The following is a 26,158-nucleotide window of genomic DNA, read 5'->3' on the forward strand; positions in this document are numbered from 1 at the left end:
GTCTGCTGGGTCTGTTTACTGACTTGCCCCAGTCATCAGGGCCTTTCTGCCCTGGGATGCTCCTGTGTGCTCGGTGCTTCCTCCCCTGGAAGCAGGCGGAAGAAACACCCTGGTGAAGGTGGAGAAACTGGTTCAGCTGGGATGTGGGTTTTCGAGTGGCTTCATTTTAATATCTCCCCACACAGCGGCCAGAGCACAGGGGCTGGATGCTTGGACTGCCTCCCCCCCGCCCCCGGGGCTGGAATCCGGGTTCTGCCATCGGCCCTGGACTGTGTCTGTTTCTCCATCAGGCAAAACAGGGATGGTGGCGAGAGGCATGTCTGGACTGTGCTCTGAACACACACACACCCCTGTCTTATTTTTATTGTTGTTTGTTTAAGTAGATAACCATCAAAACCTCCCATGCTACAGGCTCCAGGAACAAGTAAACCTACAACTGCGCGGGACAACAGTCCCACAGCAAAAAAACCCACCAACTGCCTATGACTCATGAGCCAACTCAGTCAACCAGTACCTCAAACCAGCCTCTTCCGCCCCCTCCCTAGGGGACAGACCCCTCTGCCTTATCCCAGACCCCTTCCCGGATAAGGGGTTTGCAGCGTGCCTATCGCTTGCTCCATTTCAAGCTCTGCCATACCAGCCACGGTGCAGTGGGGGTGCGAATGGAGCTGTGGGGGTAGCGGCTGCTCCAAAGGGCAGCATCCCTTATCCCTTGCAAGATACATCCCGTTGCACTAGCTGGCTGCACTGCTGCCTAATGCTGCCTTTCTGAGCACCCCCTGAGCGAAGGCCCTCGGATGCGCAGGGTTAATTAGGTGGCAGGGAGAGGCTGCATTAGACAGTGAGGCAGTCGGCGGGTGCCCAGTGTAAATGCTAGCTATTATGAAGGCAGGACTGGGCTTCTTATCAGAGCCCTCACCTCGCACACTCCTGCTGAGCAGCAAGCAAGAGCCTCTGCCGGGTAGGGATGTGCAAGACTCTCCTTTGCTCCCTGAAGGGGAGGGGTCTCCGGCAGAAGGGGTGGGGCTGAGCCCTCATTGCCACCAGAGCATGGCGCTACGCCCCCTCCAGCCTCCGCGTGTGGCGTGGCGCTTGGGAGACTGAAAGGTCTCAGGGCTCTGGCAGCTGCCGCAGTAGCAGCGGTGGCGGCCTGTCAACGCACCGGACGTACGAGGGGTGCAGGCTGAAGTGGTTTCCAGGAGATACAGGGTTTCCAGGCTCTGAGCACCCCCACTATAAAAGCTGTCCTGGCCCCCTGCTCTGCACCCGACCAATACGTCAGGAGAGGTACAGCGCTGTTCTGGCCTTCGCTGGCCGACGGGGGCCGACTGCAAGCTCTGGAGCGGGATGTCCTCGCGAGCCTGGGCACGCGTCATGCCCACCCTCTCCCGCCAAAAAGGGGCTGTGTGTGCGTGTGTTTTGACACAGGTCGCGGCTGAGCAAACCGAGGCCCGTGAGAACAGGTGGCTGGTGGGGGACACGGGGAGGTTGAGGCGCAGGAGCCAGAGCAGGGGTCTGGGGGGGAAGCTGGAGAGCAGAGACGCCAGCCCCTCAAGGGGGAGCTGTCAGAACGTTGGGGAGGCTCCAGCTGGAGAAACTGGTGCAGCGAGCCAGGCCCCCTCCCTTTCTCTCCCTGCTGGCACCGGCTCCCTGAGCCTCCAGGGCCCGTTGGACGCGCCTTGTTCCATTCCCTTGGGAACGTCCTCCCACGGGCACCGGGCTGCCCCCGCCCCTGGCCGGTCCGGGAGGAGCTCTGGGTAGGGGCCTGTATTCAGATGGAAAGAGCGAGACGTTCCCAGCCCAAAGGTCACAGGCCACTTCCTCGCCCTGCGGGCGTGCCCCCGCCGAAGCCCAGGGTGGGTTGCTGGCTGAACCTCAGCCCCCTGTACTGCCATTCATCAGCGTGTGCCTACAGCAAAGAGCAGTGCTCTCCCTGCTCCCCTCCCCAGTGCTACCATGTGCTGCTGGGAGCCTTGGGAAAAGGGCTATCAAGAGCCTCGCATGGGAGGGGGGTTTCCTCCATTTTACAGCTGGGGAAAGCAAGGGCCAAGGAGGCCGTGGCTCTGTCAGGGGGATGAAGCCAATTTCTCCTGGCTCTAACCATTGGACTGCACACTCTCTGCCCGGCACATTGTCTCTCAGAGATGGCAGCCGTCTAGACGCTGCCTGGTTTCGATCTTGGGTGAGGCCTTTCTGTGCCTCAGTTTCCCGGGGGGGTGCCGTCCCTCGCACACCTGATGCGTCGTGAAGCAGAAGTAGCTACCGCCTGCCCAGTGCTTTCAAGCCATGTGATCGTGTGTGTGTTACACAGCCAGGGCTAAATCCTCATCTCCAGTCCAAGGGTGTAAATGGGGAGTAATGCCTGGAGAGGAGGTGCTTGGGATTTACGTTCAGGTGAGCAGATGTCTCGATATTCAGGGCTTTGTCTTACACAGGACTCTGGTACTTCTCCTCCCTGTCCTGAGTCTTCACACTTGCTAGCTGCTCCCCCCCACCAGTTTATGTTGGCGTAACAGAGAGCCACTCGTGGCCTCTCCAGACACGCATACACAGAGGCACCTTGCTCTCACCTTGGCGACCCTGGGCTGTACACACCTGCGTGCCAGCACTCGCACGGATGTTTGAACGCACACAGGCACATGCACGGACACATGGATGGTGCAGCCACCTTCCCTCGCCTGCGTGCCCCTGGGAACCAGGAGCTGTACATTCCTCTCGCACACCTGCCCTTCCTGGGGCTTCTTGTCTCCCCAGGTGGGTGGCAGGGAGCCCCGCACCTGCAGCTGAGCGAGTGCTCGAGACTGCCCCAGCTGGGGCCAGCACAGGTGCTCCCTGGATTTGTGTGGTAGCCCAGCCACTGCGGCTGGAGAGTTCCCCAAAAAGGAGTGTGTGTTCTGTCAGAGGGCGAGAGAAGAGGGAGGATAGGCTGGCACGTGACCTGGCTGGCTGGTTCCCTCTGACTCAGCCCCACCGCCCTCTTCAGAAGACTGGGGGAGTTTTTCCTCTCTTGCGTCTTTTAATCCCAACTTTGCAAGTTGCTATTCAGGGCAGGGGATGGCAGAATCCCCAGAGCCCAGCTCTGAGAGTTCAGCTTATTTATAGCCTGGGATAGGCACTTGGAGGCCAACTTGCCTTTTTCCTCACCATTCTTCCCCCTCCTCCCTGGCCCCGATTCGAGGGGGTGGGGCTGCCTCCGACCCAGGAGGCGGTTGCCAAATTCATGGTTTCTGCATTGTTGGTTCATGCCCGCTCCCTGAGCCATCATTAGATGCCACCTGGGCACAGCCGGGGAAGCCCAGAATTACTCTGCGCAAGTGAGGAGAAAGGGGCATGGCAGCGCCCGGCCAGGCTAGCGGCGGGCAAGGGCTAAGGACCAGCGGTTGATCCAAAACATCAGAACCTTGTGGGGCCGAGGACTTTGCAGGACTGGAGTTCTCAGCCAGCCTGAGGGGGCAGCCAAACCACGAGGCTTCTCTTCCTCCCGGTATTTCTGCCGTGGGGGAGAGGAATTAGACTAGGATACAGTGTCAGTGGTGAGCCGTCTGGTTCAGCACCATGCACGGCAGTGAGGGTGGGAGGGAGACTTCGTGGAGACAGGGCACCTGCCGTGGGGCCGTGGTGGAGCTGGGCGAATTCAGGTTTGCCTGTAGTTTAGAGTAGGCCCCGCAGGGCGCGGGAAGGCTGCCAGACGCGGGGGGAAGAGGGGTGCCAGTGTTTGGCTGGGCTGAGGGCAGCAGGAGCATGTGTAATAAACAGAGGAGTGGTTTGTTTAAGAACCTGCCAGGGGTTGCTAGGAAGCCGGGCGCCTTTTCGCCTGGCTTCACGTCCGGGTGGTGCTCTGGTTGGATGTGGGAGCCCAGGCCTGGCAGAGCAAGGGGGCTGCAGGGCAGGGTGGCGGACATGGGCAGACTGTGCCAAATGCCTGCATTGCCAATTTCAAACCCTAGTGTAGACAGGGCAAGCGATCCTAAGGCCGAATGTCTTAGACTGCAACTTGGGTCTCTTAGCCTCTGACAGGCAACAAAGGAGTGTGAGCAGGGGGTGGCTGACACCCCCCCCATGCATCTCTGTCAAGACACCCTCAATTTAGCCAGACCCTGTATCTGGCTCACTAGCCTCAATGCTTAGTCTCAGACGGGTCGCCGAGTTAGTGTGTAACTTCAAAAAGACAACTAGTAGCCTTGTAGCACCATAGAGACTAGTACAAAATTATACATCGTATCCTGAGCTTTCTTGGGCAAAACCCACTTTCTCAGATGATGCTAAAACAAAAGACAGGACTATGCAGCATTTTAAAGACTAACAAGTGCTGCATAGTCCTGTCTTTTATGTCAGCAAGACCAGACTAACATGGCTACATAGAATCATAGATTACTAGGACTGGAAGGGACCTCGAGAGGTCGAGTCCAGTCCCCTGCCCTCATGTCAGGACCCAGTACTGTCTAGACCATCCCTGATAGACATTTATCTAACCTGCTCTTCAATATCTCCAGAGATGGGGATTCCACAACCTCCCTGGGCAATTTATTCCAGTAGTAACATCTCTATTACTTTTCTCAGATGAGTCGCTGTGTCCCTCTCTCTGATCCGTCCCCATCCCAGGGTGCACACGTGGGCTTGGACCCTCCCCCCCGAGTGCCTGTCGTCCAACACTGTCTCTCCTGCTGTAACGTTCCCTGTAGGTCTGTCTCCCCCGTCTCCGTACGATCTCTTCGACTCGCTCACTGTCCTCTCTCTGTCTCCCCTGTGGGCCCACGGCCCTCCCTGGCGGAGGCTGCCTCTGTCCCAACATGCCTTGGTATTTGCCTGCTGGCTGCCCCGAATGCCAAGCCGCCCCCACATCCGTACAGGCTTCACGGGTCTGATCCTGGGGCTCGTCATGGCCTGGTGTGGAGTGGCAGAGCTGCCGCCCCCATGCCTAGGGGACGGGGACTGACAGAATCTGATTTAAAGCCAGATGGGACCCCCAGAGCAGCCTATCTGACCGCCTGTCTATGTTCCTAGCTGCCAGCACCCACACGCTACCTGACATGGGTTCCCAAACTGGGGGGCATGAAGAAATTCCGGGGGAGGGGGGGCGCGAGGTGACCCAGCCTTCCCCCGCCCCCATCAAGTTTTGCTGCCCTAGTCAGTTCCTTTTTTTTTGCTCAACAAGTTTTGCTGCTATTTTTTTGGGGGGTGGGGAGGGTTTTACAAAAATCAAAAATGGCGGGGTGATGCCAAAAACTTTGGGAACCACTGCGCTGCCACAACAGAGCCCAAATATTACAGCCTGCACGGGTCTCGCCTGCAGTGTGCACAGGCGGCGCGCAGGAGGGACCGAGGTGAACTCACGCAGTGGCTGGCTGGTGGGTGACCATGCCACTAATATTGCCAGATGGTTTAACCAAAGATACCAAACACTCTTCCCCTCCCCCCCCCCCCCCCCGCAAAAAAAAAAAACAGGGAAAAAATTCTCTTGAGGAAAAAAAAGGAGGGAGACCAAAGTTGTTGAGCAAAAAGTAGCCCTGCGCTCCTCACTCCCTTGCCCCCGCCAGACGTGGCAGGGAAAAATTGTCCCCACCAGGCTTCCGTCCAAGGAAAACAGGAAATACCGGACATTTTACATATCCGGTATTTTCTGGCTTTTTTACTGGAGGGGGGGGGACGCGAATACCGGACTGTCCGGGTGAATACTGGACACCTGGCAACTCTAGCCACTGAGGAGTCCCTGTTGCTGCTGTCATTGCAGCCCTGTAGGGACTGGGATGTCAGTGGTTTTAACACAGCCCCCTCTGGGGCAGGGCGTGGGTTGTGTACAAGGAGACTGAAGAGGGGGCTAGGAAGGCAAGTGTAAGGAGGGAGGGTTCGTGAGGATGAAAGGATCTGGTGCCTCACAGAGAGGGGAATTCTCTTTCCTCTGATGCATCAGCTCTTGGCCATAGCGGGAGGTGAGCTACCTGGGGGGCTAATCTGATGCTGGAGAGGAGAGGCCACGGATGGCTGGGGTTTATGGTGGTCTCTCTTGCTCACGGTCTGTCTGTGCACGGTGGGCTGGGTGGGCTGCACCCTGCCTGCCCCTGCCCCTCTGTGCAGCGTGTTCGTTTTCCTGGCACCGGGTATCCTTTCAGGCCCGCTGAACCGCAGTGCTTAGCTGCTTGGGGTTTGGAAAGGTGCGTGCAGCCCTGTTTCCTGTTCCTCCCCCCGATGTGCACGCCGCGCTCTCTGCCTGTCAAGGGGGACCGGTTGCCAGGCTTTAGGAGACAAATTGTTTGCTTTGGTGTTTTCTGAATCAAGCAGATTGTCCTATTTGCAAGCCGCAAGCGACTGCCGGAGCGTGAATGTAACGAGGTCTTTAAAGTGCATCAAAGTGAGGGATTGACAGTGGGAGCAGGAGGCAACAGGTGCTGTGCAAGCTTCCCTGACTTAGCTCTGCCAGTGCGCCTCCCTCCTAACCTGCAGAAACCCTCTCCCCCGCTCCACCAATGCGCCTGCACCCTGATGCACAGAGCCCAGCTCACCACATGGCTCTGCCCATGCCCCTCGATGCTAATGTGCTGTTTTCTCATTCCCCCCCCCCCCACCCCATCCTGCTCCTCTCGTGGCGAAGGCCTAGTGGTTAAAGCACATGACTGGCAGGCTGGAGAGTTGGAGTCCCACTCTGACACTGATTCACTCGGGGGTATCTTGGGTGTGTCACTTAACCTACACTCTCCTTGAGTGTTAATGGGAAGGCAACACTGCTCTGCTGCCCTAGGGAGGCTAAATCCATTAAGACACGCAGGGTGCATGGAGGCCTTTGGCTATTTGTTCCGCATGCTGAGCGGAACAAACACAAACCTCCGGATCAGCGTGGAACTAGACTCGACCCCCCCTTGCTTCCCATGGGGCCGAGCCAGATTCCAGCCCGTGTTCCCCCAGGGGAAAGGTGACAGCACTAACTCAATAAGCTGCCTCTTTGCTCCCTTGGCACTGTGGTTTTGTCTGGTGCGAGGGCAAGGAGAGCTGTTTGCTGCAAACACGTTGCCGCCTCTCGCTGCTGGCTGTTGATATGGGATGGGTCCCAATGTGCAGCCTGGCAGGTAGCTGGTAGGCAGCTATTGGATGGCAGGGACATGTTGTTCCCTACACGCTCCAGGACCAGGGCTGTGCCTCCGCTGGCGTGGCAAGCCACGCCTTGGAATGACACCCCGGGGGCGGCAAGGACTGGCGGCCTGGTTATGTGTGGGGCCGGTGGGCAGGGACTCCGGAGCATGAATCAATAGAATCATAGAAACCTAGAGCTGGAAGAGACCTCAGGAGTCATCAAGTCCAGCCCCCTGCTCTAGGCAGGACCAATCCCAACTAAACCAACCCAGCCAGGGCTTTGTCAAGCAGAGACTTAAAAATCTCTAGGGATGGAGATTCCAAAAAAGCCGTTTCATCTCCCTGTCCAGACACTACCTAAATAATGAGTGAGGTCATGCCAAGACTTTAACCCCGCCTTGGAATGCCACACCTGTGGGTCAAGACCTTGCAATGCTCAGCCTTGGGGACACTTTTGCAGGCAGGTTAGTTTCCTTCCATCCCTGACAGGGAAGCCTGACAGGCCCTTATCTTATCCCCGGTAATGCCTGCGTTATCGCCCCGCATTCCTGGCTGAGGCTGCCGGAGATAGGGGCAGCCTTGGGTTGACTCTAGGGCTTCCCTCTCCTGTTTACTGTCTGGGCCCCGAGGCCTCGTGTCGCCCACGCAGCACATTGGGGGGCGTTTGCTGTGGCCCTTGTGCCAGGGAGAGGGAGACTCTGACCCCTCTCTAAGGCTGTCTCCCTCCAGTACTCTCGTATGTCTGTGGTATGGTGCCCTCAAGAGCAAGGGTTGGTCAGAAGCCCGGAGCTGTGGTCAGCTGCAGCAGGGAAATGGGTCATGGCCCGAGAGGCAGCGGGGTGGCCACCATGCGGCTTGTATGGCGGCTGCCAGAGCCGCGGTCCTAAAAATAGCTGGGGCCGTGGCTGCTGGGGCGCTATGACCATGGTACTAAAAATAAGGCCTGCAGATACTGCAGGAAATCTAACCAGTAATGAGATTATGTTCTGTGTACCGTGTGGGAATGGGAACTGAAGAGCGGGATGAAATTTTCTGGTGATATCCCTAACTTAGTTTCTGAATGGCATTAACTTGCAGCTGCAGAATAAGCTTCTAGAGTCAATGGGGTGGGACGATGCAGCCATTTTTTGTAATGCTTTACAAATTCCCACACATTTTTAACTGGATTGGGCTGGGAGGAGAGGGCAGGGGTTGGGATGAAGGGGGCACGATGCAGGGTGAGGGATAAAGGGGGCACAGGATGGGTGTGCAGGGGTTGGGGAGCCCATGGATGCAGGGACGGTGGGAGCAAGGCTGTGGGGGAGTGAGACAGGGTGCCAAGCTGGGTGGATTTCAGGGTGGGTGGGTGCAGGGGGCTGCACCTTGTTCATTATCCCTTGTTTTGGTGTTTTTTCTTCCATAACAATTTAGTAATGTGGTTGTTAGTGACTGGTGGGTGCCACGGTGGCACACGTCCGAACAAGTACGCGTGACATCAACATTGGCGCACAAGACAAAACTCACTCCGCTCAGATGGAAAATCTTGGAACAGTGGTCAAGTCCCCAGGGTGCTGGACTAGAGAGGTTCAACCTGTAGATTTGTTTTTTCCTGCTGAAATAATGTCCGCCCCGCACCCTTCCAAGGGCCAAACTGAGGTAGCGCCTGCCGCAAAGAGAACAGCGGATTCTAGGATGAGCGTATATCAGTCTATATGTGGTCAGAGCTAGGATGAGTCTACATCAGTCCCTATGGACAGAGTCTTCCCTGCCGCCCTCAGTGCTTGAAGGAATGGCTGGGGAGGGGACAGACCAGGTTGGTAGGCACGGCAAGGCGGAGTTTATCCCCTGACGCGGTTAATTAGGGATTGGCGCATCTCTTTTCCTCTGGGCGACATCAGCTGTCATCGAGCTGAGTAAATAGCCAGGTGGCTGGGGGAGGCTGCGGAGGATGGGCGGCTGCTTCCCAGACTGCCCCGGCCAGTTGAGCAGAGCCCGGCGCCACACGCCACAACATGATTGTCAGCCCGGCGTTGGCTTCTGTGGCCCAGAAGCAGGGCGGCAGTTGTGGGTGTTGTGCGCGTCCAATCAGGGCCCCTTTGTGAAGACATGTCGTGAGAGACAGGCCCTGTGCTGCAGAGCTCGCAGGCAGATAAAGGAGCCCAAGGAAGTATAACGACTCCCCGTTTCATAGGTGGGGACTGGAGGCCTAGAGAAAGAACCTAGACCCCCCGTTCAGTGCCAGAGCCACTCCCAGTCCTCGCTCGCTCCCTGTCCAATGAAACGCAATAGGCGCAGCCCAGTGTCAGCTGTGCTGCTGAGCCGCCCGGGTGTGCAGTGCTCCAGCCGAGGTGTGTAGGTGCGGGCAGCGTTCTGAAAACAGGGGAGGTGCCCATCAAAATAATTAAGTTTCCTAAGTTTGCCAAGAGCCCAGGCAGGGGGAACCCCACTTGTTTCTTTCCGCGGAAGTAAAGGAGGCGCATTAGAGCACTGGCATGAGGAAATCTTACAGGGCGTCTTGGCCAATGGCTTTAGCCGTGTCCGGACTCAGTTCTTTCTGGGGACACTGAACAGCTCCGGGCCATATGCTGGCCCTTCAGCCAGAGTGGGTGAGTCAGTAGAGCAAAGGTTGCTGGGGAAAGGTGAAGCTAGCTTGCAGGCGTGAGTTGTGTTGGTGCTGGAAAGTGATGGACTCTGCAGCACCATCGATGCCAAATGGAGCTCCTCTAATGCTGGAGGAGCAATGGGGCCAAGTGATAAAGGGACTTGGCAAGCTGGGCTCAGATCCTGGCTCTGCTGCTGGGTACCCTTGGTCACGTCCCTTCATCTCCCATGCCCCAAGTGTCCCATGCATGAAGCAGGGACCCAGATCCCGAGCAGCTGTGTAAAATGCTTTGGGGTCGATGGGTGAGAAGTGCTAGGGAAGAGCTAGGGAAGATTATCACCTGTCTCCTGGCCTAGCGTGGGTCAGGTAGTTAGAGTCAGCTCCGACCCATTCCAAAGCTCCAACCGCCTGCCCCTCTCAGAGATGCAAGTTTGGCTCTGCACTCCTCTTTGGTTTTCAGTCACCATAGAGACTCGCAGAGTTAGCAGGGCATACACTTTTGTGGGAAAGCGTGTGCCCTTCTAAATCTGTTAGTCTCGGAGGGCACGCCTGTTCTGCAGGCTAAAGCTGAGCTGAGCTATGCAACTTTAGTGGCTGCCTATGCTGCAGGCAGTCGAAGGACGAACAGGCTTCCTCCAACTTCGCTTGTGCCTCATGAAATGAGGGGTACAGGAGTCTTAGTTAGAAGCCCCTTATTTTGAAATGATGTGTGTAGATGCGCACTCTGGGATTTCGAAGTAATGTTGCAGTGTAGACGTGCCCACAGGACTTCTCAGCCTTTGAAGAGAGTGCTGGCAGTGCCCCCATCTGGACCCAGTAAATATTCTTTCTGAGATTAATGCAGCCCAGGACTGGTTCTAGATCTGGTTGATCTCCATGCCACTGATTTCAGTGGCAGCAGCAGGCAGTAGAAATTAGAGCTGGAAAAGTCCTTCTAGGTCATGCAGTTCTTTTCCTCTGCTGCCATGACCAGACAGTTCCTTCCAGCAACGCGGCCTCTGGCAAACCTGTTTGTCTTTGGCCAGGCTGGATTGCTGTAAAACCCCACCTCATACCAGCCCCGCGTGAAGGAATGAGACAAATCTTCTGTCAAATGAGTTGCATGGCGCTTTGGAAGGGCACACCGTTGAACCCGATACCGAGCGACGTCTCAGAGCCAGCTACTTGGTAGTTTGCAGGCTGCAGATCCTGTTTTAGAAGAAGGTACAGGTTGCACCTCCCTAAACTGGGGCTTTCTGGTCTGGCAACATCCGTAATCTAGCTGGGCCATGGATGTGCCCATGCCATGGAGCCCCGGTGGCTGGGAGTCAGGCAGCGGGAGGCCAGCAGCTGGGAGCCCGACAGGGATAGCAGCGGTCTGGCAGGGGAGCCGAGGACATGGGCAGGGTGACCAGCCAACATCAGAAGCTGAGCCGGCGGCAGGCTGGGGAGCCAGTGTCAGGGAACCTCCCTTGATCTGGCAAATTCCCTCAGGTTCCACCTGTAAATTGTCCAGGAGCTTTAACTGCAGTCTGAGATTGAGGGGCAATCTCACAAACGTTTTGTGAGACGCTGCATTTGGAGCCCTGTCTTGCAGGGGGTCTGAAACATCGATATGACAACATGCCCTAAGTAATGTAATATCGGTACATGTGCATGCATACAGTATATCGGGCAGTATAGATATTGCTGCATCACCTAGGTGAGGCAGCTCCAGCCAGTGACCTGAGCACTGGGCCGGAAACCGGAAGCCGTCCCTTCTATTCCCAGCTCCGCCCCTGACCTCGTGTGACCTTGGACAAGTCACTCTTTGCGACTCAGTTTCCTCACTTGTAAAATGGCACTGATGTTACTGACTTTCCTTTCTAAAGTGCTTCGAGACCTCTGGGTGGAAACCCCTAGAGAAGTGAAATTCTGGCCAAGCAGAGACTGACACAGACCCTCCACTCAATTCCATAGGGTCAAGATGTCACCCTTAGTAGCAGAACATTTAAAAAAAAATTTTTTTAATCTTGCCATGCCTCAGTTTCCCCTCTGGATGCCATCATGTTAGGGGTACTGCATGGTTGAATTGAATAGTGTTTGCTATGGGCTTTCATGCTCTAGTATGATGGAAGTTCTCATGGGGACGGTAATATTAGCAAACGTGGCAGCTGTGCAGGTCCGAAATGTGCTGTAACAAACACACTAGCTGCTGTTCTTTAAAACAAGGCTCTGGAGACTTGGCTTCTCTTTGCAGCTGAGCTATAGGGTGAGCGTGGGCGAGTCGCTTCTGTGTCTTAGATCTCCGGTCCTTGAAATAGGGGGGATGAGCTTACTCCCTGTAAGCTGAGTCCTTGGGCAGCCACCCAGGAGAGATTCAAATGCCGCCCAGCTGATTAGCAGAGCACTCCCAGCCAGCCGTGTGTGTTTCTATTGGTGGTGCACATCTACACATGCCTTGGTGCAGGTAACAAAATGTATTCCTTCCATGGGTTAGAGGGAACATTAGTGGTGAGCCTTCCTCTCGTTTGCTGGGACTTGGGGGGCTGCTGCACACTCTGTCTTCAAGTGGTTTCCATCCTATGCAGGATTTACAGTTTGGTTTAATGTCTGTCTTGCTCCCCCAGCCCCGCTATACAAATTGTTCCAGCCTCCCTGCCTGGCAGGACTAAGATCTCTGCACAGGCTCTAAGAAGAAATCGGTTCTCTCTGAGGCCGTGGGGAGAACCAATGTCGGGTTTTGTTTTCGTTCTCCCAGCCACTTTCCTTGCAGGGCTGATCCTGAGGAGACACGGGGGCGGGTTGCTTTTTTTGACAGGTCTTTCTCTGCCCCCCCTCCCACGCCCCTTTGAATTTCATTGAGTGCTGCGTTTCCAGTGGTGCAGCGAGAGAGCTGCCTGGAGTTCCCAAGGAGGCGTGCAGGGGTGGCGTGAGAGGAGAATGAATGGGTGTGTGTGTGTGTGTGTGTGTTTATATACGACTGAGCCAACCTGCAGTTTCAAATTTCAAACCTCGCTTATCAGCCTTCCAACCCTTCCAGCACTGGGACGGTTGTTTCTGCCCGGACAAGGAGAGACGCAGTTGCCACTTTTCCCCCCCACTTTTCCCCAGAGCCTCCCTGGCTTTCCCAGCTCCCTCTGATCCCTCCACGCTGGAGCCCCAGGTTGGATTTGTAACCCTCTCGTTTCTTGACATCAGTGGACGTGGCAGCCTCTGGAGTCAAGGTAAATCTGGGTATCAGATTCCCAGGGCCGCCCTGATTTTGTCTGGGGGGCACCGAGCATGGTCTGGGGCGTGATGTAGCACAAAGAGGATCAGCTGTCAGACAGGAGCGGGCGGGAAATGTTTTCCAAAGTGTTTGCAAAGGGCAGTGGTGCCGGAACAGAATGTACCGTGGGGGGTGTAGAGAGCCACCGAACCTAACTCTAAACCCAGGGTAGGATGGAAAACGCCACAAGCCACGGGGTGCAGCAGCCCCCTCCATACCCCTCATTCTAGCACTTATGGAAGGGTGGTGCTAAAAACGTTCCATGGTTACAGAGCAGGCTGCCTGCAGGACTGGGGTTCAGAAAGAACGTGACTTGTTTGCGATTCCCCCTCGAAAGATGGCTGCAAAGCAGCCTTCCCAGTGTGTAGGAATGGGCTGTGGCTACCTCTGGATTTTGAACATACCAAAGTCTGTAGACCCAGGATTTTGGCTCAGCTCACGAGAAAGATCAGAGACTGTTTATCAAATTCAAACTTGTGTCCAGAAATGGTGGGGGGGAGACAAGCTGTCTTATCTCGCACCCCCTTGCTGCTTCAGCACCTACTTTGCACTGATCGGTGCAAGTGACAAGACTTTCCTGCTTACCCTGGTTTTGGGGCTGACTTAACATGTGCCTTGCAATGTCCCCTGCTGCATGTTGGGGTTAGAAGTGTGTGAGGCTTTGCCTAGAGAAAGTGTCCTCTCAATAGCATTCACATCGGTCTCCAAAGGGTGAAACCACTTTGCAGCGGGACGGAGATAGACGGAAGGCGTAGGTTGTGCCTAATAAGGCGGCTGTCTTTGCAGGAATGTTCAGTTTTGCGTGCTATCGGGTGGGAGGGGAACATACGTATGAAGCATTAACCTGCGACTGACTGACAGCTGTCTCCAGCAGAGATTGATTCCTGTCACTGCTCCGGAGCGTTGAGTGGCTTGTGGCACAGGGAACAGTCCATTTCTCTAGGATATGGGGCGGGACGGTGGACCGTAGGCAAATTGTGCAAGCAGGGACTGCGGGCAGATTGCGGTCTCTGATGGGCTTCCTGCTTGTTCTGAGAAGGATGTTTTACTGTCTTAGCCTGGAGAGCAAAGTCAGTCAATAAATCCAGAGAGAAAAGGTTGAGATCTCTTGGACAAGCGATTCACGTTGGGCGTGAGGAGAGGAGAGACGTCCAGCCTTGTTGACAACTTTTGTGAGTCTATGTAATATGGTTTGCCAAAGAGGAAGTGGGTGAATAATGGGACTTACAAAACGAACAAGGAGTCCTGTGGCACCTTAGAGATTAGGGCATCAGCTTTTGTGGGTGAAACCCACTTCATCAGATGTACTGGAGTGGAAGTTAGAGGCAGGGGTATATATGTGGAAGAAGTTGCTTGTGTAAATGAGGCTAATCTAGTCAGGGTGGAAGTGGCTCACTCGGAGCATTTGCTGTGGAGAGGTGACTATCCAGAGAGGGGAAATTGCCTTTGTAGTGTGTTAACCAGTTAAGATCCTTATTCAATCCTAAATCGATAGTGTCAAATTTGCAAATGACCTACATAGCTGAAAGACACAGGCGTGTACATATTATCAAGCTGAGCCGTGAAGCTCTCCCGTCTGCCTTTTGAAGCTACACTGTGGGATGACAGGCTCTGGAGGCCGGGCATCTGCCGCCACTGGAGGGGGCATAGCCTCAGGTCTCACTGCTAGGAGCAGCCTGGCATTCCCTCTGTTAATAAAGTGGGGGCTCAGTGGCTAGTTGCTCACCTCCAACCATGTGGTTAGAAGAGTTTCCCCTGCACAGCCAGGAGCTCTTCCAAGTCCTTTTGACAGCGCTTCCTTTTTCTCTTGCTGGTCTTGCAGGATGCTGGGTTTTGCAAGCAAATCTAGTGGCTGCGCCTTGTGGACATAAAATAGTGCTCTAGGCCCTTCCTGGCAATTAATACTGTCACCTCCACTTTACAGGCTGGGGAAAATGCAGAGGAGGGAAGTGACTTGCTCAAGGCAGGGTATCAAGTCTGTGTTGGAACCCAGACTAGACTTCTGTTGTTGCTAGATCCCAGTCATGCATCTGGGCCTCATTGTGCTAGGGGCTGTACAAAGAGCACAAAGACAAACCTTGCACCAGAGAGCTTGCAGTTTCATCACTGCTCCACTTGGAGGTTTGGGTGATAACACAGACCCCAAGATCAAAGCTTAATTGTCCCGAACCTGCCCATTCAATGAATGTAGATATTTCCCTGTAACCCAGACAAGGTGGGCGGTTACATGATACTCCAGTAATGCAGTTCTCTGTTGTAATGATTCAGATTAGGGCTGGCTAAGTAATGGTTTTGGCATTAAAAAAAAAATGCCAAAACCTCTCCTGTCCCAAATGAGGAGGGAAAGTCCAGACCCTGACAATTTTTGCAGACTGAGAACCTTGGTGCTTTTTGGTTCACGTCAATAGAAACATTTCATTTCACGTCAGTAGAAACATTTCATTTCTATGTCGACCTTTTTGTTTTAATCTTTCAGAGTAAATAATGCAAAATTCTAAATGAAAAGTCGTTTGACTCAAACCCTCCCTCTCAAAACTTTCCAGGCCAGTGCTAGAAACAGGATGTGTCGACAGTCTCGGAATTCTTTTTACCTGCGTTTTTTTTTCAAAGCCGGTATCTTGCTGCAAACAGTTATGGTTTGGATGAACTGGCATTTGGGGGTAACTCCTCCTCCACATTTATGCAAAATTTTTGACCCGATCTTGTCCAAATGTGTATTGTTTGTGGCAGTCAGAGGACAGCACGATGCCATAACAGTACTCTCTTTATAAACTCATTAAATGTGGAACATTTGGTATAAGGGGTTAATAAATGAAGAATAGCGGCTCTCGGGATATTACAGACATGAGTTGCATGTGTGGGAGATGGTTACCAGAGGATGGTTATTATAAGTAACATACTGATTTGCTGGACTCTTAGAATCTAACAGTTTGATTAACTGTTTATGAAAACCTTTATCGCGTTAACCCTAAATTGTATGTTAACACCTAGCTATTATATAGCGCTTACCATCAATAGATTTCATAACACCTTACAAAAGTGGTCAGTATCATTATCCCAGTTTCACAAATGGGGAAACTGAGTCACAGAGCAGGGAAGTGACTTGCCTGAGCTCACCCAGACCAGTGGCAAAGCTGAGACTAGGTCTCTGGAGTCCCAGTCCAGTGCTCTGCCCAGTAGGCCACATTGCTCCGACAAGAAATCCTGGTGACCGGTACTGTATATTTTTGCAAAGGAGGCTCCGTAGGGGCTAGGTGAGGCTGAAGGTTGATGGGGCCCTTTAGCCCCTTGAAGACTGGGATATACATGCAGCACATGGGATCTTCTATAGTGTTCCACCCCCATTGGAGTTATTGGCAAAACTCCCATTGACCTCAGTGGGGCAGAACTCGTCCAATGCAAAATGCTTCCAACTATCTCGCTCGGGCAGAGTAGGTATGGAGTGTATAAATTCCCTGGCCTTGGCAATCATCTCAGAGAACATCCTGACCACCTGTAACAGGGTCTTGATTCACGGCCGCAGCACCTCCTGCTGGTCACTCAGGGAACTAGCTTTGCAGCCTCAGTGTGCCCTCTGCTGGTAGGTGTCTCATCCTCAGCTACCTGCCTCCTCTGCCAGTTCAGGACCCGTGTCCCTTTCTGCCCATGGTGCCCTTTCCTGCCGGCACTGCCCCATAGCAATGCCCCTGCACTCTGGGGGTCTCCCCTCCCAGGGAGCCCAGCCCCCGTCCCCCACCTCGCCTCAGTGACCCACTGCCAGGCCTCATCTAGCTCCTGCCTCAGGGGCAAACTGACGTGTGAAATGGCCGCTCATTGGCAAGGGGATAGACCTGCTGCCTTCTGCTGCCCTGGTGTCTCCCTGCAGCCCAGTACCCTCAGGCCTTGAGAGCAAGGCCCCAGCCTGACGGTTTGCCTGGTCAAAGCTCCCCAGCTCTGCCTGCTCCTCCCTAGCATTGCTCTGTCAGGAAGCCTCTAGGCTCCCTGTCAGCCAGGTCCCTCTGGCTCCCCAGCTGGAGCAAGTGTCCTCTCCTCCTCCCAGAATCCCCTATTTATACAGCCCCAGCTGGGCCCTGATTGGCTGCTACCTGCCTCTTCCTGGCTCCACAGCCTCTCCGCAGCCCTCTCCCCAGGCTGGATTTAACCCTTGTTAGGCCAGCGCAGGGCAGCCACCCCATCACACAATTCCTAACACTCCTGCCTGGGGAAGGGAAGGCCAAATCCCGCCTCCCTGCGAAAGGGCATCCATCCATCACTGCAGGCGGCAGGAAGGAATCGCACCCCACTGAGCCCAGCATTGCACAGCTGGCCGGGTGCCCCACGAAGACGGGTTGGCTGCAGTCAGACAGGATATTGGCTGGGATGGGCTGGCAGATCCTGCAATGCCACATTCCCCACCCCCATGCTGAAACATTGCCACCATTCAAGCTGCCAGGGATCAGTGTTTTCATTAGGAAAAGCCCTTTATTTATTGCACTGCAGCAGATTTGATTTCAGTGTTGGAGAGGCTGAAATCAGGACGACTCAGAAGGAAACGAATCTGCCCTGCCCTCTGTGAAAGGTTTCAAGGGGCGCTGTTTTTAATTCCCATCCAGCGACTGTGCCTGTCCTTCCCCAAACCTGGTTTCACTCTGGCTCATGGGGCTGACGAGGGTAAGACACATCAGCTTCTGAGTCAACTTGAGCCCAGGAAGTCACCGACTGGATCAGGTACCCATTTTGCAGCAAAGTGAACTGCAGGTGACCTTTCGGCGTGAGAGCCAGTCAAACTCTCGCTCACAGCCTTCGGGAACGCAGTTAAGTGCCTTAACCACTCAGCCACCCCGCCTCTTGGAGCCTCATCAAAGCCAGCCACAATCCACAAGGCGTCCGGGGCAGGTTGCTGCAGAATCCTTGCGTGGATCTAGCACAGGCTTGACTCTGATCCACTTTTTCTTACCAGCTACCCCTCACCATTAGCCTGCCTGGGGGCTTTGGCTAGGGTCTTAGCTGCCCCACTTCCAGCCCCTGGCATAGCCACTTGGGTACAGCTGCACTGTGACTGAACGCTCGCCAATTGCAATTCATGCTAGGGCTTTTGGCAGGACCTGACTCTTCACATAGGAGAGGTCCTTGGTCACCGGTGAATGGATTTAGGTATCGGATGGAGTCACTTAGGGCAACAGAAGTGAGCAGGAAATGGCCACCCGGTCCCAAGGCCAGCGACTCATCTGGCTGTGTCTGGTCTCCAGCTGCCATCGAGATAATGAGGGCACCCACTGCCGCTTCCCTAACTGGGCTGGGTCAGCTCTCCTCCAGCTGGCCCCAGCCCATCAGGTGTGTGCTGGGGCTGTTTGAATCACAACACTTCCAGCCACACAAGGGGCGGCCCTGGCTTTGGAAAGAGGCTACCGCCTTTTTTTTCCCCTTCTTCCTTCCTTCTCCCTCTTTGCAGCCAGCTGGCTCTCACAGCTGTGGCTTGGGGGTTGAAAAAGAGACTACTAAGGGGGGATTTGATGGATGTCTATAAAAGCATGGCTGGTATGGAGAAAGTAAATAAGGAAAAGTTATTTACTTGCTCCCATAACACAAGAACTAGGGGCCACCAAAGGACACTAATAGGGAGCAGGTTTAAAACAAACTAAAGGAAGCATTTTTTTTCACACAATGCACAGTCAACCTGTGGAACTCCTTGCTAAAGGATGTTGTGAGGACCAGGACTTTAAGGATACATTTACGCTGCTGCACTATTTTGGGGCACTTCCAGTATCCCGAAATAGCTACTCCACGTCTTTTAAACAAGCCCGTTATTTTGAAGTAGCTTTTGAAATAACGGACTCACTATTCCAATGTCCCTGTAAACGTCATTCCACGAGGATCAAGGGATGTTTCGAAATAGCCGTTTATTTCAAATTTAATTTCTAAATAAGCTATTTGGGAACACACTAGAAATAAGCTACGCAATTTCTGTAGCTCGAATCGCATAGCTTATTTCGAGCTACGGGTGCAGTGTAGATGCACCCTAACAGAGTTCCAGAAAGAGCTAGATATATTCATGGAGGGTAGGTCCATCAATGGCTATTAGCTAGGATGGATAGGAATGGTGTCCCTAGCTTCTGTCAGAAGCTAGGAATGGGTGACAGGAGAAGGATCACTTGGTGATTACCTGTTCTGTTCCCTCCCTCTGGAGCACCTGGTATTGGCCACTATCAGCAGACGGGACACTGGGCTAGATGGACCTTTGGTCTGACCCAGTATGGCTGGTTTTATGTTTGTTTGCCAACAGTGCATGTCCCTCCCATGCCAAGGTGGGTTTGCAAGGCCCTTATCTACTGGCTGCAACCAGTACTCCTCTTCCCCTTTGCTCTGCCTCTGAAGATGATAATCAGGTGAAGAATGCAGCTCCTGTTTCCAGCTGGATGGTGGTTCTTTTTTGCTAGCACTTCCACTCACTTGAAGGGCTGCTTGGCCCCAGGGCTGTTAGGCCTGCTAATTGCAGTTGCCCCAAACTGCTCTCGTTAGGCATGCAGAGCGAGCTAGCTCTTCAAACTTAAAACCGCAGCCAGACAGGTCTGTGGACGCTGCTTCAGTTTGGACACAAGCTGGCATGTTTTCCCGACCAGTTTCCTCTTGTCCTTAAACAGCCCTGGTGGTGTTGGTGGTTTGTGGCAGAGCAGGGCCACACTGGCATTAGGACAGTGTGTAGAGGCCACAAGAGTCAGGACAAATGCACACTGAGGGGAAGTAACTTCCCAGCTCTCCGTGTGGCCAGAGGAGGCAGTAGCTTTGTGGATCCCAGTGCTGTGCTCCTGTCTTTGTGCACCCCCATGTCTCACCATCAGCAAGTTCTTGGGCTCGGGTCTTGGCTGCATCCCAGGTGTGCCTCAATTCCAGCCCCTGGCATAGCCATGTTGGTGCAGTCTCTTGGGGCACACAGCCAAGCTGCCATGTGATGAACGCTTGCCTATGGTGGGTCCTGCTGGCTGCCTTTGTGCGCAAATACCCCACTTCTATTTCCAGCACTTCCACTGTTGGTTTCCTGCTCGGTGCCTCAGTTTCCCCTTCTGCTAAAGTGGTGCTCACGATACTGACTTATCTCACAGGGGACTGATGAGTCGGAAAAGTGGCAAGTGTGACTGTGAATTGGGAATCCCCCTTTGCAAGTCCCCATGGCCCTGACAAACTAAGGGCCAGTCCTGAGAAGTGTCAAGCAACGTCAGCCTTCGTACCTGAGCCTTTTTAAGTTGCCATAGACTGTCCGGGTGATGCAGCTCTTGCTCATTTGGCGGTGGTCAGTTCTAGGAACTAAATAGAACCTGACTGGGTGTTGGTGGGAATATGCCTGTGATTCACAGGGCAGCCTGCATCCCGGCCCAGGTACACCCTTTCCAACGCTGTGTCACCTTGCTGGTAGCACATCCCTGCCTGGCGTGAAACCCCGTACAACCGGGGCTCCCACAATCACAGGGCGTGGCAAGCCGGTGACAGTAATAAAATTAGGCCCAGGAGCTGTCCATGCCATTGTGGTGCAACTTCTCTGCACCGAGGCAGCAAGCAAAGTCTGATCTGGCCCTGACGCTGCTTTTAATGACTGCCTTGAGCCCCGGTGCGCCAAAGCATAGGGCACTAAAGGCCTTTAATGACCGGCTGGCTCAGGATAATTATCCCGGGCTTATTACTTCTCCTGCCCCCGCTGGTGGGCTATCTGTACTCCTTGAAGACATTAAAGTGAAGCAGCCCCGATCAAAGCCACCCTATTTCCCTAAGGTCCTTCTATGATTCTCATCATAGCTGTACCAGCAGGCCTGCTGGGGAGGAGGGGCAAAAGGGCAGTTACTCCAGGGCCCATGATTCAAAAGAGCCCAGGGCTCCCAACTCCCATCACCACTACCACGGGCATGGCAGCAGCCAGAGCCCCTGGCCCGTTAAATTGCTGCTGGAGCAGCATGCAGAGTGCTCCAGGCAGCTCTGAGAGCGGGGGTGGGGGAGCGGGCAGCGGGATGTACTCAGAGCGGTGCTGAAGGCGAGCTGCCCCCCTCCCCTTCTCCCAAAACCCCCCTTCAGGGAGTGTGGAGCTGCCCTCCCCGCCTTACCCAAAGGCCCAGGAAGGCTGTCAGCCCCCTTGAGTACCAAAGTCTTTAACCCCCTTCTGAGATGGGGCGGTGCTGTTATCCCTGTATTACTGAAATAGACAAAGTGACTGGCCCGATGTCACACAGGAAGTCTGGCAGAACAGGGAACTGTGGGAGAACCAGGTGTTCCTGAGTCTGAAGCCAGACCATTCTTCCTCTGTATCAACTTCTAACATCTCTGGTCATGCACAGAATAACTGGACTTTGGCTATAGTGCACTGCCCCCTAACAGTGGCCATGCTCTGGCTCTGGACTGAAAGAGGAAGAGACTTCCAGAGCATAGGGCTCTCCTCCAGGATGCTTTGCTGTCCATCCCCTGGGATTCAAACATGGGGATCCATGGCTGGAGGGGTCAAAAGCATCTTACAAACATATAGAAAGGTATCAGTTGTTTGTCCCCAAGAGAAATACTGTAACTGACTGTATTGTAACACTGTAATTAGTGTGTGCCACATAGCCTTCTAGGGGATGGGATTGGAACTGTTCGACTGTGTGTCATATCCCCTATATAGCCAAAGAAGAGTCTCCTTCTGTTCAAGCAGTGTGCTTTTGGAACAGGAGGGCTGAATGATTATCCTGCTGGTGCCGTGACATTCCAGCTGCCCATGGAACGTGGCCTAGCTGCCACCACACCTCGCGGTCTCAGATTTGTTACACCGCCATGCAAAAAGAAGAGATCAGTGGCAGGCATTTGGAGCAAGCCGTGTGGGAGAACAGATTGACTCTGGAAGGCCGAGCAGCTGTGGGGGTGGAGAAATGAGCTGTGTGGAAGGAGATGCAAAGCCGTGCTCAGGGAGCACCCAACAGAGGTGGTTGGATAGGTGCGCAGGAGGAAGTGAGCTGAAATGCAGGAGGGTTACTGCAGGGCGAGACCATGGCACGGTGCCTTTACCGCTCAGGCAGTAGCAGTATTTTTCAACTCTTCTTTCTTAGAAAATAAGCTGCTGTGGATGTAGTGATGCTCGTCCCACCCCTTCAGTCTCTGGGGAAAAAAAATGGGCCAAGCCCTTTATCTGAGCAGGAGGTGCTCAGTGCTGGGGCGGGGCCAAAATGCAGAGGAAAGGAATGTGCTGTTTTCATTCACAGAACCAGTCCACTCGTGGTAAATGATCCTGGAATGTGATGACATTCCAAGAGCATGTGATTAGTAGTCCAGCCAATCAAAACACAGCGTTCGAAGATGTCTTTAATGATGCCGCTTTCTCGTTTTAACATTAAACGCTGTATCAAAGGGCCATTGAACATTGAGTAAAGCGATGCTGTGGGGTTGTGTGGTTGCCGTGTGCAGGGAATCTGTGACTTATTGAAGACTCGCATGCTTATTGTTGTTTTATCCATGGGAATTAAAGTCCTTGAATGTTACACATCTCACCTTGCTAGCAACTCTCATGATTTTATTATAAGTGCCATGATATTTAGTAGCTTCAGGGGGTAGCCAAGCTAGTCTGTTACAGAAAAAAACAACAAATGGTCTGGTAGCACTTTTGTTTTTCTTAATTCCTGAGGAAGCACACATGTCGCGTTCTCTCTCAGAGAGACTTTACTTTTGTTCTTTCTTTGACCCTTCTAGTGCATGCTAGGGGATAGTGGTGCTCTATGTAACTTTGTGCCCTTTGTGTACCTGGGGGACATGAGCCCACCCAAGGTGGTGAAAGTTGGGACAAAACTGCAAAATGGTTTGTCGTAACAAAATGGTAGGATCCCTTAGGATTGTGAAAGCTAATAAAACAGAAAATACCACACTGACAGTATATAAATCCATGGTGTGCCTACACTGACTGCCCCATCTCAAAAAAGAGATATTTGAAATGTAAAAGGTACAGAGAAGGGCAATGCAATTCACTAGGAACAGCTTCCATACAAGGAGAGATTTAAAACATTCCATACTGTGATTGCTTAGTTTGGAAAAAGAGATGGGGGTATGTGATAGCGGTCTATAAAATCATGACTGGAGAAGTGGCATCTACCACTTCATATAACACAAGAAATAAAAGGGTCACTCAGTGAAACTGATAGGTAGCATGTTTAAAACAAAAGGAAGTAATTCACATAATGCATGGTCGATCTGTGGAACTCATTGCCTTGGGATGTGATGAAGGACAAAAGTATAACTGGGTTAAAAAAATTATGTAAGCTCATGGAGGATGGATCATCAGTGGCTATTAGTCGAGATGGTCAGGGATGTAACCCCATGCTTGGGGTGCCCTAAGCCCTCGTCTACACTAGGGCTTTATTTTGAAATAACCCCCCATAGGTCGAATTAATAAGTGGAGTGTACACACGACCAAGCCAATTATTTTGAAATAACGGGCCACTTATTTTGAAGTCTCTCCTCCTGCTTTCCTCGGGGAATAACACTAATTTCGAAATAGTTATTTCAAAATAGCGGTGGCCACTTCGGTGCCTCTATTTCAAAATAACGACTCCTCAGAGTCATTCAGGCTAATTACTCCCCAGTGCTTCCTGGGGCTCTAAGTCGAGGTAGCGTGTCTACATTCACAGAGCCTGCCTCGGACTCATTTTGAGGCTTCCCCCTAATGTAGACACTCTATTTCGGTTTCGTTATTTTGGGATTATTAAATCAATTTCAGTTATTTTAAAATAGGTTCCTAAGCAGCCTACTGCCGGAAGCTGAGACTAGATGACAGGATGGATCACTCAATAATTGCCCTCTCCTGTTTGTTCCCTCGGGCGGTGGCTGGTACCAGGTGCTACAGAAGACAGGATACTGAGCTAGGTGGACCATAGGTCTGAGCTAGGATGACTGTTCTTATGTAATATCCACAGGTAGAGATCTCATGGTAAGCAGGTGCCTCAGGTGTTCGCAGCCTCTATGCTGCCTTTCAGCCAGGACATATACAGCATGCGATGAAATGAACAAGAAATGCTCCAAAGAGCTTAACTGGGCTAAGGGTCTGTTGCCTTAGGAACCAGAAACACCTGGTTAGAGCCAAGGATAAATAGGTGGGGTGAAGCTAGACCAGTTCCAGGACCCTTAAGGCACGAATCTTGGGGAGAAAGGCAAAGGACGGATGATGAAGGTGTCTAGTATATTACAGGGCTGAAATTTCAAGAGATGGCTCCATGGTTCAGATTCGCAGTTCGATTAGCAAGTGGCTGGAGGGGCGTGTAATTGACTTACAAGGAGGCCTGCTGCGATGGATGTGGGTAGCAGAAGGAAAACCAGCCCTGTCCTTGTCAGCCAGGCACCGGGTAATTTGCTTCCCCTCTAAGAGCCTCCAGGAGGCTTCTTATCACCATACAGGCTCTTACACCAGCAGCAAATCAAGGTACCTCGCTGGGGTTGTGATTTCATTGTGGGGAGCCCCTAGGGCCTGAGAACAGACCCCAAGTCGCCTGGACCTGTTGGTTACTGGGGCCCTGCTCTCTGAGTTACAGTGTTGTGCTGGCCCTACAGTTCATTTGGCACAGCCCACACATTCTAGGCACGCAAGCGCAGTGAGCAAATCAACACTACCCTGGGAGACTGTCTTGGTCAGGACAATCTTGCAGCCCCCTGAGATGAAGAAGGGCCCTTCATGCAGTCCAGTCACTAGCCTTGGTTGCCCATCGCTGACTTACAGCAACCTGAATGTATGTCCTGGGCCCTGGCAGAGATTGGCTGTTATATCTCATGCTTTAAAAGTTCCACTCAGGTTTAAGTGACAAAGGGAAATACAGGGCTAAAGTATGTAGAATGGGGAGGGGGGAGATACGCCAGTCTCTGCAATGTAGCTTAAAGCTCTGGCAGCACCATGGTGCAGTGGATAGAGCACAAGATGTGCAGGCAAGAGAGCTGGGTTTTGTTTCCATCCCCGCCACTGCCTTCCTGGGTGACTTGAAGCAAGACACATCACCCGACGGTGCCTCTGTTTCCCGGTTTATAAAATGGGGATAATGACCTTTTCCCACCCTGGTAAAGCGCTTTGAGAGCCATGGATGGAAAGAGAGGAAGGGCTAGTACCCATGTATCTGGAAGCAGAGTGAGGGGATAGGGTTGGAGTTCAGAGCCACATCGCAGTTGGTGTTGGCTTTTAAACATGTTATTTCCTTTGCCTTTTGTTTGCACTAATGTCTTTTGTTCATGCCTTCTGGGGTCCTGCCTCTCCCTGTGGAGCAGCAGCCTGCAGGCCTGGAGAAGGCGCCAGTTGGAGACGAAGGGGAGAGAGAGTCTGGTGCTCATCGGCCGTGTTTGTGCAATCCTGGGCAGCGATTCCCATTGCAGTGGGGCTCGTTAGCTGCCTCTGAGCTGACCGAGCCAGATGTGTGCAGGGCGTTTGCCTCAGCAAAGGGGCCGCCGAACAGGAAAGGGGCAGGGCGGGGGAAGAGAGGGGACGGGGAGGGAGGAGGAGGAGGCAGGGTATTCCAGCAGTGCGCACATCAGCCGCGCTGCGAAGGTCAAACCCTGGGCACTGTGCTCATGTCTGGAGATGGAATGCGAGGGGCCGGGCTTTCCATGCAGCAGGGAGCTGGGGAGCTTTGATTTTGGGCTCCCCCTCGGTCAAAAGGCAGCGTGCGAGGGCTGTGAGGAGAGCAGACTGAGGCCCGTATGCCTGCGTGTCCATGGAGGACACGTGCTCCCTTGCACAGAGCTGTTGCACCGAGGGTGGCCGGGCCTCCAGGATTACCCTGCCACCGCCTGGAATGAAAGATTAATCTGGAATGAAAGATTCTGTCATGTGACGGAACCTCCAGGAATATGTCCAGTCGAAGCCGGCAGCCTGCGCTGCATCGTGCGAGCCACAGGGGTGGGATCCTACCACTCTCAGGACTCCCCACCCCGAAAAAGATGTACCCCCAGCCCATCACCCGCTGCTCAGGGTGGGCACCCGGTGTGCTAGCGAAGGGACTGATTTCCCAGGGATGCTGGTCCACGTCATTCATCTTCCCCGACAGAGGCTTTCGCACACACAGTCCTTCCCGTCACGCATGTATGTGCATGTGCACGATCATGCACAACGTGCATGCGCACTCGTGCTCCTACTCCCTTGCACGTATGTCCTAGCACCAGGGTTTTTAACCTCCATTTGCAGAGCCCTGCTTTCTAGGTTACAGAGAGCACACTGCATGGTTTGAGGTTAATAATTCAACTTCGTCCCAGGGTTGGCCCAGGTTCTTGACCGATGGGGGTTGGGGAGCATAGTCACCACCCTGATATTCCTGAGGGATTAACTA

The 26,158-nt window shown here is 53.4% G+C and overlaps 1 protein-coding gene across 16 annotated transcripts in view; it reads left to right on the forward strand.

Annotated features, from left to right (window-relative positions):
* The window catches only part of PLEKHA6 (pleckstrin homology domain containing A6), a 143,841-nt gene that overhangs the window by 34,789 nt on the left and 82,894 nt on the right, over positions 1 to 26,158 (forward strand). The window contains exon 1 of one of the 16 annotated variants that reach the window (XM_075910163.2): positions 12,435 to 12,831. The exons of 14 other annotated variants lie outside the window; for them this stretch is intronic. The gene's annotated coding sequence lies outside the window, so the exon portion shown is untranslated. Of the gene's footprint in view, positions 1 to 12,434; positions 12,832 to 13,532; positions 14,048 to 26,158 lie in introns of those variants that run through there. One more of the 16 variants, XM_075910165.2, reaches the window with a different exon arrangement.

This window comes from Pelodiscus sinensis, chromosome 27 (assembly GCF_052426305.1).
Source record: "Pelodiscus sinensis isolate ZL-2025 chromosome 27, ASM5242630v1, whole genome shotgun sequence".
Classification (NCBI taxonomy): Eukaryota; Metazoa; Chordata; order Testudines; family Trionychidae; genus Pelodiscus; species Pelodiscus sinensis.